We start from the raw sequence: 15,202 nt of genomic DNA, 5'->3' as shown, positions 1-15,202 counted from the left end.
TATGAAGAAGTGACGTTTGGTTTCAACTGGATTTCTGAAAATGAAATATAGACCCTACAATTATTGTTAACATTCTGTTCGATATTCATCGCATATCTGCCAAGTACAAATTTCAGGGTTTGGAAGGAAGAGATTTCAAAGTCTCTTTGAAGACTGCTCCCTTCCAAATCACAGACGCTCTAAAATATACATGTCTGCATTGTGACATCACAGTCACTTGGCAACGAACACACACAATTAAACAAAACATTCATGAACTACTGTGTCATGGCCACAACTGTCTACATTCTTTTTCTCATCGCTTCGTCGACAAAGCTCGTGAAGATTCGGGTAAGAATTGATCTTCAACAACGAATTCCCGCTGTCATCGTATCCCAACTACGCATATCGATGTCTGTGCTGGTGATGCCTGGATTGTCTGGTCCAGATTCGATTATTAACAGACTGACGTCAGACAGAACTGGAATATACGACGCAAAACTCACTCACAGCAGAAGTGATTTGGTTTTAAGCCACATTTAACAATTTTCCAGCAATATCACGGCGAGGAACACCTGAAATGGACTTCACACAATGCACCCATGTCGAGAATCGAACCCAGGCCTTCGGCGTAACGATCGAACGCTCCAACCACTCGAATACCCCACCGTTCATATTCAGAGCAGAAATACCTTCGACCTCATGAAATATTTATCATACCGACGATACAACCTTCATATCAGCGGCTTAGCGAGAGGGCCACAAAACTACAACATACTACAGATATTTTATCAAGCTGAATACTTCGATGAGTTGGGGGCGCTGGGGTAGCCTTGTGGTTAAAGCGTTCGCTCGTCACCCCTTAGGTCCGGGTTCGATTCTCCACGTGATTACAATGTGTGAAGCCCATTTCTGGTGTCCCCCGTGACATTGACGAGATATTGCTGATGGCGGCGTAAAGCCATATTACTCATTCATTCACTTCTATGAGTCTCATTTAAAAGCAATCATGTTACCGTTTATAGATACTTTACGTCCGTTTCATAAGCTTCTTGGAAAGTTTGTTTAAAATGTATAATTCTTGATTAGATTGTTTCAGATTTTTACTTCGATTACAGCTTAGCGAATACATTTCGACACTCTCGATCCCATCAGCGAGTGTTTCTAATATGTTGTCTTGGGCGTGTTTAATCCGTCATATACATTCGTCAGAGCCAGTCTGTATTCACAGGTGGCAATGTCACTGTTGATGTCCTCTTGCATTTTCCCAATAATGCATTTTGGAGCATTTTTAAGGATGACATCCTCCGACTCTCTCGTAATCAGGATATCCGTGATATCATCCATTCCACCGAAGTCCTCAGTGCGTCAGGACATGGCGTTAGACGGGAAGGTGTGGATTTCATCCTCGAAGCCCGTACAGGAGCGTCAAAAGGTAGATGCCACCAGGTGTTCCCACAGAACATTCGTGGAGGCAGAGCTCCAGGAACCTGGATACGCCTGAAAACGTACAAAGATATTACAACCTGCACGTATGCACAAAACAAAAAAACCCCATCAAACCATCTTAACTATTTCTTATTAACTTCACATTCGTACACTACTCACTGTCTTCCCATCCTCTCACATTTACGTGCTTGATGGTATCCTTTGACGCATGGCTGTAGACAACATTCAGTTAATAAAAGTAGTGAGTGAGTTTTGTTTTACGCCGCACTTAGCAATATTCCAGCCCTGTGGTCTGTAAAGAATCAAGTCTGGACCAGTCAATTCAGTGATCAACAACATGAGCATCGATCTGTGCAATTGGGAACCGGTATCATGTGTCAAATCAGAGAGCCTGACCACCCGATCCCGTTAGTCACCTCTTACGACAAGCATTGTCGCCTTTTATAGCAAGCATGCGTTGCTAGCCCGTGAGATTGCCTGTAACAACAATAGGCGTACATTATACTGTCTACAAATGTTGCTTTTCAATTAAGCATAAAATACAGTCATGTTTTATATCAAGAAATAAAGTTTTCAGTACCATTTTGTACCCCCTCTTCTGTACACGTGCTTCGATCTGCACTCGGGGCGTGCGCATGCGACACTTCATTGCAAAATACTAAATGAGAGTTACCTCCTGTGATCTGAGTGGAACATTGCATAAAGCGTTCATAAAATATGTAAGCATTTTATCTTCAACAATAATGGATAATGAACGAGGACATGATGAAATGACGTTTGTACCTAGTGTGATGGACATTAGAGTGGTAGAGGATTGGATGACGTTTGTACCTAATGTGATGGACAGTAGAGTGATAGAGGATTGGATGACATTTGTACCTGATGTGATGGACAGTAGAGTGATAGAGGATTGGATGACGTTTGGATGATATTTGTACCCCCATAAACGAAAAATGAGCCCAACACGCATTCTCACCACTTCCATACTGACACCAACCCACTCAATCAATCTGACATCTTTCGCACACCCATGCTGCACACCGCATAGTGGGCAAACAATTGCGTCTCCTTCGTTGTTTAAGGTAGCATTGTCCTGTGTAAGTGTTGTTGATTTCCTTTTCAGACCGTAATCACAATGAGTTTCTGTTTCTTTTGTCCCTTTTGTACAATGTGATTTGGTTGAGGACCAACTAATCTCCTCAATGTGGGTGTATCGGTGTTGAATATCTGAAGGTATAACATAACCAAGGATTTAATCACTATATCATAATAAATGCAGATATGTCAATAATGATAAAAATGACACAACCAAAACTACTGCTATACCATTACTAAAATGTGATACGTATTTATATTCAATGAGTGTGTAACACAGTTCCACTTAATTCATGCAAGATAGATATCGAATGTTGTAGCAGACGGGACTTAGGTAAAGCGAATCCCAGAGAGTTATATCCCTTCCCGTGCTCTATAATAATTGGTTATTGAGGACCAGTTCGGAAAACATCGATAACACCGTGCCCAACAATTGTCCAAAAAGTGGCAATACCTTCCTATCGAGAATATTTCATGATGTATTATTGTTCATAGGTGGTGAAAAATGATTTTAATGTATCAGCGGGGAGTTGAATGTAGTGCGTATGTCACGACAAATATATAGAGCATACTACATGAGGTCTTATTACATAGGAACTGAACGAAACGAGTATCCTCCCTGTGATATCTGACCAAGCGATAGCGTGTTTGGTATACGTCGTATGCAATGAGACCGACTGTGGTATTTTATGTATTACCCACGTCTTATATGCATTTTGACACTGAAGTCACAGTGGAAGGTACAATAAAAAGCACATGATATGTGTAATCAGAATGTTTGGCTACTTACCTCAGCTGGCATCAGGCTATTGTAAAGGATTCAGGGCCCACTTTCACAAAGCGATCTTAGCCCTACAACGATTGTAACTCCCATTCTCCAACATAGGCTTAAGATAGTTGTAGCCCTAAGATCTCTTTTGCAAGTAAATATGGGCAGGTTTAGTTTATTTCGTTTTATATTACAATTTCACCAAGGACAATCGGTCTATATTTCAAACACAACTGGCAAACATGCATTTATTGATGAGTATTAGTTTATTACTTAATCCCATTAGTGAATGCACTTACTCAATAGCAGGTAGACATAACGAACATGATGAATCAAACATTCATCAATAGAACCATTCTATATTGAACAATCATTTGATAAATGTAACGTTTCTACAGCATTGTCAGAGTGTTCAAATATTACATGGCTAATTAAATCACAGTGAACTGACAAAGGTCACTTTGTGAGTATTCATTTCATACCTACTTGGGAACATTTCTAAAATTCAGATTTATTTCCATTTCTGTGTCAGGAACATGTTACATTTACATGTCATACTCACCTGGTTGTGTCATAAAACCTGAAATGAATGATTGTACCTCCCCACCCATCTCAGGCTCACTGGTGACGGTGATCCGGGTCCCGGTGATCATGTGTATCTCTTTCACCTGCCAAACATTCATCATCTGCATGAGATTTATGTCAATGGTGGGCTAGGACTTATTAGTCATCGTATTGCATATATTGCAGATTCTCTAGGACCGTAGTAGGCACAGACCACGACGCCTACCAGTTCCCCTCTGTTACTGGGGATGCTCTGTGGTGACGTCGTTGGATTAGACGTGTTGTCCTCTTCAGTCAACCCACGGAGATCAAGCCACAAACCGGGCTCCATCCTGGGGACTTGCTGGATGCCCACCTAGTGCGATGTAGACCGTTATGAGAAGTTGTATTTTCCTATAGTACTATTCTTTGTGGTAGATGATATATGTCATTGTTGACATTAGTATATTGTATTTATTACAGTGAAAGGAGACATGCTGGTTGCACTGCCATTGGTGATTATTACAGCGGCTGAGAGGGAGGAAACCAACAAGCCCACTGACACGAGCAGGACGCCGTTGGTGGTGGAGATAGAAAAAGCTGTCACATCAATGGTTGTGAATGAAGACATCATATTTTGTAAATTGTTTAATTGAGCCTAAATGTGTCCAAAAGAAGATGTCTTTTCACACATTCATGCTTCATAGAGATATTCATTTACATGTGTTTGGAGAGTTATCAGAATGCGTTATCCACAAAACAGACAAACCTGATTATTACGTACATGCAATCCAGCGTTATGTGTCAGCCGTTACGTACTATTGAACACAGGTTATGCAGGTGATACGACTTTCGATCCTTTGCATCATATGAGATTCATGTTTCTGTATATGATGCATGTTTATCACTTTTAGCCGATGTATATTCACATGATTACGTGATTAAGACCAACCATACCTGAGATCACACTGACCGATCCTTTTAACGTCGTAATAAGTATGTTTCAATTGTCATGGATCATTTTTGGTTGGATAATGATTTTTTGCACAATGTTATTGTGTCTTAGGCATACTCGGACATTATGTCATCATGTGTTATTTAGCGTCTTAATGTTTCATAATGTTAAAGAATGGTCGTGAGATTGTGTTCTTGCATGTAGCCTAATGCGGCGGTGACGGAGGAGCATAAATCTCTGAAGTCTAAACCTAAGCCAGAGTTGGTGGAGTCTTTGGACGAACTGAAAGCCATGGTGGATGACGAGACAGTGGCGAGTATATATTTCATGTTTCTGCAGTTACATACCTTTTCCAGTAAGGTCTTCCTTCGCATGTAGAAGGATTTAACACGGTTTTCAGGGTCGTAATCAACACGAACGGGCCCCGTGTAATGGTTGGTGACTCTTCCGGGGGACCGTTCTTCTCCCCCTTCCCCTGTTCTGCACATTCATTAAACACCACTCGTCCCCCTTTACATTCCACTACATGCAACATAACACATATAAGAGACAATTACGTCTGTGTTGAACTCTCATTGACGTATTATTGCTAACGTTCTGTCATAAAATTATTTCAATGACATATTTTGAAAGCATAATGTGCATGAAAGGGGACCTCTATGTTAGCGTGAAGAAGAAGGTCAGTTACAATCACTCACCATTGTATGCTGGCGTCTAATGAGGGCTAGCCAATGCGGGTTTTTTTGGGCTTGGGTGGCGAGTTCATTATCCCGATCGGGGTGTTAGTTAGTAGGTTCAAGTAACCGGTCAAGGCTTGTACCGAACCTGTAAAGTATGGTATTATGAGAAGTGGTAACTATGGTATTTGTTTTCTAGTCATAGTTTGATAAGGATTGTGAGCAGAAAGTGTTAAGTATTAAAGTAGATAGTTTTAGAATTAAGGGGATATCAATAGTTTGTTGAACAGTGATGTCACTTTAGATGCGGTCTCAAGTGCAATTGGCACCCGGGACGACCGACGGATTGGGTATCCTGTTTGCCATGGGTTGCCCCCTTGTAACGATGGAGGATGGGTGTCTGGTGGTTTAATGCAGTGGTTCCAGGAACAGTGTCCCAACACACTACTTCGTCCCTAACTTCACCGAGACGAGTGGTTGAATGGGTCCGGTTCTACCAATCGGCTGGTCATGCCGAGTCGTGTGCATGCGACTTGGTTTTGAACCAATGGATACTTTCAAGTATTTGCCATGGACTCTTGGTCAAACCACTTATAGACCTGCACTGTATATGTTGATTCTACACAGATCAAATGTAATTACCTATAATCTTCATGTCCAGAAGGCAATGTCTGGTGGGTCAGTATGGTGGATCTAATGATCCTGCATCGATACCCCTACTCGAATATATAATCCCAGTGTCCTTGGTGCTGCTAACTGGAAGCCCGCTGGCATATAGCGCTGTCTCCCTGAAACGCCGCGGTGGGTGACAATCTGGAATGATGAACCTTTAGTACCTGACCATGTTACCCCAAAACAATTCAAACGTACTTTGAGGATAGTACATCGTCTGATGATGACACCGTCTCAAAAGACAAATCTGACTACTGGTCTCGACTTTTGGTGATTTCTTCTCCTGATATTGGTCCATCAAAAATGAATTAATTTGCTCTGTCAGATTTTGATATCGCTGGATACTGTATCAATAAAAAGATGCAATTTGGTTTTATCTTATTGGAATGTAAATCAGCATTTCGGTCAGCTACACTATTGGCTATCAAACATCTCTCTCAACAAAACTCTCAACACTTCAAAGGGCACTGTCAGAGAGAACTAGACATGTCTGAGGATGAGATAGTTTCTGAACTGACTGACAAGTCAAGTGTAACGTTTGTAAAAGTTTTACAAGCAGGCAGAATGGTCAAATTATTAAGGTGAATACTTATCTGTTCCACCACCACCTATAAAGACAGGCTACTGTCATATCGGTGTAGACACGTACATACCAAACCCACTTCGGTGTTACTCATGTCAGAAGTTTGGTCCTGGTGTCAAATTGTGAACCAACAGCAAGAAATGTCACCGCTGTAGACAACCTGTGCATGGTACTTTAGACTGCCCAAACAGCGCTAAATGTGTTACTTGTTCTGCTTCATCAAAACCCTACCCAGTCTGGCAATTACAACATCAAATTTTTAAAATGAAACATGACATGAATATTTCTTTTACACTGGCCAAAGGTTTGGCAGCATTTACTGACACTCCAGCTGCAGCTGTATCATACTTTGCAATAGTTGCCCGTCAGCCTATTGAGTCCGTTAAATCCGTAAAGTGCCAGACAGAAATCACCTGGGTGAAGACTGTGAAGTATTCAGTATGAGAAACGCAAAAGATTTTCAACCATCATTTTCATCATCCAAGAAACTAACCTTAAGCAGATAAATTTGACTTCAATCTCTATGTGACTAACTCTCGCAACCCCGCAGACTCATGGAGGAAATGAATGGACATAATCCTTCACCGGGAAGTAATGACATTAATACCAAGGGTAAAGTATTGGAAGATTTCATTTCTGGCAATAGCCTTTGTATTTATAATGATTGTACTCATGCATATTTACACGCTGCAACTGGGTAGCTATTCTATCGTCGGCAGGCCCTTGTGGAAGGAGATTACCCTCTGAAAAATGCTTTAGATGTTGCCAATAAACATGGTGAAACATTCCATTAGTTAAACACTTATCTTTATCAAGCTATCTTCCCCAATTTAAAAAATATCAGAGGCTCGAGGAAAAGAAAAATACCCATCAATTTTAGCTCCGAAAATGATGAAGATTACAGTGATGTATGTTCACTACATGAGCTTCAAACTTCCCTTGGGCTAGCTCATTATACAGCAACAGGGGCTGGTAATATTCACTTACAGTTCATGAAACATTTCCTGGCTCATATCTTGAAGTACCTTTATACTCACGAATACATGTTAAAAGGTGAGGATCCTCCGTTTTGTATCCTTTGTGATGAGAGAATCACGGTCAGATTCATGTACTGCTTGACTGTATTGATTTTTCCATCACAAGGGATAATTATTTCAATGTCAAAACTGTCAGTAGTGTTAGTACTGTTAGTAGGGTTCATTATCGTTAAGTCATTGCGTTCTTAAAAATACTTGATTGATAAAATTTGGACGATATGTTTTGTGAATATGTAAATCAGTAGACTAAACAAGCAACTACGATAATCAATGACTATATCCTCGGTGGGGGTTAAAGTACTGTAGAATGATTGTCCTCCTGAGCGGGCCCGTAATTCCCAAAATTTTCAAAGTCAATTTAGCTGTACACGCTTTTGAATCGTAGAATATTTCTTGTTTTATTAAGGCTAAATATCAGCACAATCGCCAAATGGCTAAAGGGATAGTATAAATCCACCTTGGGACTATGAAGGTAGCCAAAGTCCCCATATTCCCGAGAGTGACGATCTAACTTGAGTGTTTGGGTGGTGCTTAGCCTTCTTTTATATAGTATTGTTTTCATTTACAATCCCATTTTAGAGATGTATCCTAGTTATATTTTTTGTTACTGTGATATACTAGTTGGTTTTTACTGTCCTCCTTTAACATGGTTTTGCACTATACCATTAATTCCTATGTCTATACTTAATTGTTCTCGTCACGATATGGCTGAAATATTGCCGATGTGACGATTAATTTTAACTCACTCACTAACCACTAGGCTACCCCACCGCCCATTAACTGTAAAGGGTTGATCCTGTCAGCAGAGGGTATAAGTATAATGAGCAAAAGGTTGTTTAATGTCACTGGTAGACGCTTCTAAAACCAAAATATCAATTCAACATAGGAAAGTCATGATATATCCACTACAGTCAGCAATACATTTGTAAACGTTGTCCAATCAAATCTGAACGTTGTTTTGAAGAAGCACGTATATATCGTTATTATACATGTATTAAACTGTTGCGTTTGTGTTATCTCAGGCAGGCAAAACGTGGCAATAGAAACTGACCAAGCTCTCAGCTGGCTAAGATCGACCCCAAACTGATGTTGATTCTTGCCAAACTCTATCTACAGGTACAACGGTTTCCAGACAGTGAAAGACTCTTTCTTGATGCTATCAAAATAGACCAGTAAATACCATGCTGTATAAAGACCTAGGTACAGTGATATTTGTATTCCAGTTTTTTCTTTTTTTCCGGAATCTCTATTGCTCCAATGAAAGGCGACTTCTGACAGGGTCGTATGGAGAGTACCAGTCTCGATTATCAGTGAAACAAATTCCTATGGGTGGAAAAAGGCATACAGTGATGACAACATACATGAATGCATCAACTGATGACACACCGTGGTCATGATTTGGTAATGCATTCCTCTAATCTATCCGGTTATCGACACACCTATGACTTGAACCTTGGTGTCATCTTTTCAAACATCTGTTTCCCACAGGTTCATGAAAATTCCACAAAGGCAACTCTCAGATCACCCTGTTCAGCGCGATAGCACTTCATTTCCACAGACACCTTATTATGTGTATTTATGTTTCAAGTATTGGGTATTTTTATTCATTCACGTCATTAGATACAAATATTCAAAATACTTAGTTCAACAGAACAAGTGCACAATAAGGTAGAATTTCATTATACATACTGGAAACTTCATTAATATTATGCTGGGAGTATATGCAATAGTAGTGACCATTTTCAATCAAAAGTATTTAGTTGTATTCATTCATTTGGATTTAATTAAAAGACCACATTCTCGAAAATGTGTCCATTCCTTTTGCCAAAGCTTAAGCTTGTAGGGTGGCGATTTCGAAATTGAAGCAATAGATCTATGCTTCACACAGTCGCTGATCTTCATGTCAGTGAGCTATTGTAGTTTTACGCCGCGTGTCGCAATATTCCAGTAGCATCACGGCGAGGGACACTAGAAATCTCCACACATTGTACCCATGCGGGCAATCGAACCCGGATCTTCGGTTTGACGAGCGAACGCTTCAACCGCCGGGCTACTCTACTGACCCTGTGGGAAAACCGAATCATGATGCCTCTGTCCTTCTAGAACGTTACATACCACGTAGATTAGTTTGTAGCGGTTTTACTCCATTCCAGACAACACCAAACTCCAGAAGCATCTGAACCTTTGCAGCATTTACTTTAATTGAAGGTCTCGGAGTAGAATAGGCCTTCAGCAACCCATGCTTGCCATAAACGGCGACTATGCTTGAGGCGACCGTAAGAGGCGACTAAGGGGATCGGGTGGTCAGTCTCGTTGACTTGGTTGACATATGTCATGGGTTCCCAGTTGCACAGATCAATGCTCATGTTGTTGATCACTGGATTGTCTGGTCCAGACTCGATTATTCACAAACCGCCGCCATATAGCTGGAATATTGCTGAGTGCGGCGTAAAACTAAACTCACTCACTATTTTTATTGACTTTACTTTTAACAACAAGCCATAAGAACGCTACAATTTCACCCGGAAGGTTTTACTCAGATGTAGAAGCATCAGACAAGATCTTCTACTGACACAATCACATCGTACCGGATATTTTGGTTACACTCACTTCTACTTATCGAGAATATGAATCATAATCTTCACATAAAAATATGCCTTTTAGGAGATAAACATCATGTGTTGGCCAATTTCCGGGTGTTGTTGAGTATTTGAAGCACGGGAATGCATTTGGAACCGCTTTCGTCAGCCGGAGGTTTCAAATGAAATATTCCCGTGCTTCAAATACTCAATAACACCCGGAAATTGGCCAACACATGATGTTTATCGACATTGTAAACACAAAAGTAAACCAAAGGGGTTTTAGTGTCTGCACTCGTTTACATCGAATACGGACACAGCAGTGAAGTGTCATCAGCTGGCCGTTTCAGCTGGTTCTCATGGTAGCATCTGGAGTTGCTCATTTGTGACGTCATTCTAACTTTACGTCACAATATGATTTGAATGACGTCACCACTGTTGATGACACAACAAAACAATTGTTTACGTGTCAATACGCGGTGAATAGTCTTTCAGTTTCCGGGAATCTAATACCATTTAATCATGTTTTTCAACCAATCAGATTACAGACCACAGTAACTTTTGGTTTACAATAACATATCAATATTGGTGCCAGCATCATTGTACTGTGAGCTTGAGGTCATTGTACTGAATAAATATCGTGGTGTCTTTTTGTGTCTAAGAGTACCAAAACACCGTAACTTATACACCACTATTTACATGAGACAGTAATACAACACTGACAGCTAATTGTGACAAGACACACTGTTATGAGCAGGTGACAGGTGTAATTGCGGTGCAATGAATTACTATGCCATATAATGCAAAAGTCACAATGACAGTGTTTGTTTTGTATTTAAGGAAAGATTCTGTACAACCATTATATGAATAAACTCAGTTTAAACTTCCGAAACAGGTCTACACTGAACGTGGTATTTCCACAAGTGCGGTAAATGTCCTAATAATGTGAGATGTAATAAAAGATGACCGAGAAAAAAGCGCGCCTCTTACATATGGTCCAATGAACTCTTGATCTAAGTGTCCCACAAGTTAAGATATTGCACATCACTGTCCTTAATTGAATGCCAGCACTTTCAATAGCATGTGAGTGATCTGTACGCAGCACCAATATTCCAGCTATATGTCGTCGGCCTGTATATAATCGTATCTGGACCTGACAATCCAGTGATCAAGAGCATGAACATCGATCTTCGCAAATGGGATACGAAGACATGTGGCCACCTCTTACGTCAAGCATGGGTTACTGAAGATTAATTCTAACCCGGATCATAATTGTATAGTACAAGTCCAACCATGTTTATTGGGTGTGATGATTCACATTCAGCTGATTTCAAGCCTTTCACTCCATAAACCTGATCAAATATTTATTCTTTGCATTGTAAACTGTTTAAGACGAGTATTGATATTTGAGGTGAGCTTTGGAGGCTTCTATAGTGATTTGCCATTTAACGTGTGCACGTATATCTATATTTGTCTGCGTGGTGCACGTGTGTGATGTACTTCTGTGATGTACTTGTGCCGTCTGTGTGTGCTGTTTTCTTTTTTTATTTTTCAGAGATGGAAAAGAAAACGTGGAATGGAGGGATTTGTCAGTGTTTGGTATTGATAAATACATGACAAAAACGTAATGTCTTGTAACATGGACCGCTTGTTTTAAATACTGAAATAAGTGTCTGCCTGTATGTTAGAAAATATAATATCTGAATCTGCTTGTCGACATTAGGATCCCGTTCAGGAAAATAACTCCATGTTAGGTCCAAGTTTAGTAACTCATTTCAACAACGAATGACATCACGTATCAAATTATGTATCACATTTCAAAGAGTAAGAAAGTGATGTTTGGGTGTCATTGGGGCCTCGAGGATGGAGTCTTTTGAGTGCTGAGGAGTGATCTACGTCTTGGTCCAAGTAACTGCACAGTGATCTCAGTATTTGCCCGAATGACTGCAGAGTGATATCAGTCTTTGCTCGAATCACTTCGGAGTGATCTCAATCTTTGCCCAAATCACTGCTGAGTGATCCCTGTCTTTGCCCGATTCACTACAGAGTGATATCAGTCTTTGCTCGAATCACTTCGGAGCGATCTCAATCTTTGCCGGTATCAGTACAGAGTGATCTCAGACTTTGACCTAATCACTGCTGAGTGATCCCAGCCTTTGCCCACACCACTGCACATATTGAGACCATACTTTTCCAGTCGATTAACCATTGGAAAACCCAATGATTTCGGTAACATCTTGTTCACCGAATAGTCCACTTTAATGGATCTTCTGTCCAAGGACGAATGTTTTCATCAATATGTGGGTGATACTTTTCAATAAATGCTGGGGAATATGATCGCCTAGCGTTCTATATTAGATTACTATCATCTCCTACCATGAGAGGCGCATAGAGGCGAGAACACCATGGACGTCATTTGAAAGTAAGTTTCTTCCGACGATAACAAGATGTGTCAGTAGAACGAACACTTTGAATATACATACGAGTAGTGTATGAATTGCCAACTATATCACGTTGCTATGGTGTTTTTTTTTGGTGTTTGAACTATTTGTTGAAAACATGATGATAAATATTCGGAACCTTGTAGGAACTGCTGTACCACGAGTCATGCCTAGCTCACAAGTGGACCGTAAACTGTCCGTAGCACCATTTTCTTGCGGTCTTCCGTGCTGCGGCAGGCGATGGCCGTGCAATTATCGCGTGACTCTCTATGTACCCTCAATGATTTTGCCAGACAGCGAATGTTTGACAAATGTGAAAAAATCGTAACCTCGCAGCCAGATCACCGTTCTATTTTCGGTTAGTCTCTGCACGGACGCCGCACGCAAACCGCAAGATGTTCGTATGACTGCTGAGCAGCCTTCATGCAAATGAACTGCAAGACATCCGTAGACAATGTGACGAGCGACGATTTCGTACGGAAAATCGTAGACTTCTTTATCGTACGGCGTCAGTGGCAAATGTGATCTTGTGTGCGTTGTACAAAGCAATCTTTCGATTAAGGTGGTCGTAACTCCCATATCTTAACATAAACTTACGACAGGCGTTGCGCTAAGTTTGGGTTGTACAACGACACCCAGATCTTAATTCTTACAAATGTTCATATTCATGCTTTTATGCTAACTTTTACGCCTTCACTCGGCATTTAGTAAACCATGCAATATGAAACTTATTACGCCGAGAGTTCGATCACACATACGTCGTCAACATACATCTCAGAGCAGACAGTAGGTGTGGGTTCGATCACATGCACATACACTCTGAACGCATTTTAAGGGCATTTTACAAGTCTGATCCATGAATAGTGTGAGTCTGTATTATTCTTTTAATCGTAGAATATGTGTCGTTTTATTGTATGGCTAAATTTCTTGAATTGCTAACAGCTGAAGGGATGATGAAAATCCAGCTAGGGTCTATGCAGGTAGCAAAAGTGCTGTAAGTCCCTGTTGTCCCTAGCATGGTGATCTGCCTTAAGTTGTTGGCGATCTATATCCCGTGAAGTTTTTGTTTTATCTTCGTGTCTAACCGAACGAAGTTGATGCTGAACATTGTTTCACAACATTTACTCGTCACATTCTCCTTGTCATTCCAGAAGGCACGAATCATGCAAAGAAATCGAGGGAGGAGCTACACCGGTGAAAACAGTCGCCATGCCGAGTGGGATGAGGTGCTGCCTGTTCCCAAACTCAGCTTCTCCGTGGCATCTGTCCTCGTCTTCGGTCTGGCCGTGCTGTGTTTTGTGAACAGTTATGACGGGGAGTTTGTGTTTGACGACTTACGTGCCATCACCAAAAACAAGGATATCTTACCTGAAACTCCACTCACAGCTATATTTTCACACGATTTCTGGGGACAGTTGTTAGATGAAAAGAGTCACAAGTCGTACAGGCCAATTACTGTGATGACTTTCAGGTGAGAAAAGCTGTTATTGACAAAGGCATCCAGAATGTTGGTGATTTATCTCAGTATGAGCCATTTATGTTACACTAGAAAAACGGGATCTATGTAAACACTTGGCCCTACATCATCTTATGCAATACAGCCATTATATGATTGTTCTCATAACGGTATAATAAAAACATGTGTTCACATTTCCTCTTTCAGCTCCTTTGCCTCACCTCGAGCGGCCCTACTGTGTGTTGTTTGCTTTCCTTAATTTGACCCTTTGTATTAACACGTCTTTGGAGAGACCGTCACACGCTGCCAGGCAACAGAACCTATATGCTTGAAAATAATGTTCATTTAACTAATTACAGTCGTTGTAAAAACGTTACTAGGCAACAAAGTGCCTCAAATACGCTTACGGCTCAAACCGCAACACAGACAGAACATATGTATGAAATGTATGATCAAAAGCCTTGTCCTGTGTTATATGTTACCGTCAACCTCGCCGGATCCTGGCAGTTTCCCACAGATTGCCTGATGATCTATCCACTCTCTAGGGGAACCTTCTTGCACCAACTTCTTCAGTGAGCGTTTGTGGCCTCACAGATATTCAGCCAAATAAGGTTATTGATTTTCCTCCAGATATATGGAACTTTCCTATGTATGTAAATATACTTTTTATCCAGCTATCTATTATTTAAGATTTACCATATATATTTATGACCACTAGGCATATGACAACATATATCACGAATTGCCCCACTTTTTCTTCAGTTTGGTCCTAACTTAGAAGTCTGTCGGAAAGGGCACATCGCACTGAACACTTGTATATGATAGACTACAATGAGAGGCATTTTTACATCTGACAAAATTATTAAATGCAATGACGCCAGTGTCAGATCTAGGAATCAACTCGCATCCATTTTCGTTCCTAAATATCAATGTCACATGTAGGAAATAATAATAGTTTGAATACAAC

This window comes from Haliotis asinina, chromosome 4, assembly GCF_037392515.1.
Source record: "Haliotis asinina isolate JCU_RB_2024 chromosome 4, JCU_Hal_asi_v2, whole genome shotgun sequence".
Classification (NCBI taxonomy): Eukaryota; Metazoa; Mollusca; class Gastropoda; order Lepetellida; family Haliotidae; genus Haliotis; species Haliotis asinina.
This window is presented reverse-complemented; position numbering follows the sequence as displayed.